The sequence below is a fragment of the Penaeus monodon genome, chromosome 24 (assembly GCF_015228065.2).
Source record: "Penaeus monodon isolate SGIC_2016 chromosome 24, NSTDA_Pmon_1, whole genome shotgun sequence".
In the NCBI taxonomy this organism is placed as follows: Eukaryota; Metazoa; Arthropoda; class Malacostraca; order Decapoda; family Penaeidae; genus Penaeus; species Penaeus monodon.
The window spans coordinates 36648172-36648782 of record NC_051409.1 but is presented as its reverse complement, the minus strand read 5'-3'; positions in this window follow the sequence as shown (position 1 = coordinate 36648782).

The following is a 611-nucleotide window of genomic DNA, read 5'->3' as shown; positions in this document are numbered from 1 at the left end:
ACCTCGCCGTAACTGGAGTCATGCCAGAACCGCCTCCAGAGATTCGAGAATGCGCGCAATATATCGTCATATGTTATCTTACACTAGGGGAATAATTTCTCCTGGCAGGCGGCCTTTCGGAGAAATTTCTAGTCATGGACACCATCCCAAGGATACATGTCGAGGCTGACAGAGGAAGTGCCGAGTAGGAACCAACTTCTGCGGATATTTTGCAAGGGGAAGTGCGATCCTCTATGTACATTTTGTCACGTGATTAGTTTAGGCGGCAGCAGCTATCAATTTCTGAAGGTGCCAGGGAAGGCCGTGAGCCATGTGACAATAAAATAAACATCCTTAGAGAGGTCACTGAACTGAAATAAGGCAGTGCTAGGCTCCAATAACAGGTATAATTTAAGATATTTTGCGTATGGATGAGTATAACTACCAACGGTACCCGTGAACTAGCGCCAGTAGAACACACTGAATTTAATAGGGACGGGAAGATATGAAAAAATATATATATATTCTTCATTATGATTATAGCACATTGACATATTATAATTCCTTCCGTTAAGAATTAATGCACACAATGGGGGCTCGAGAAAATGCTGGTAAAGAAGTTTGTTGGGTGT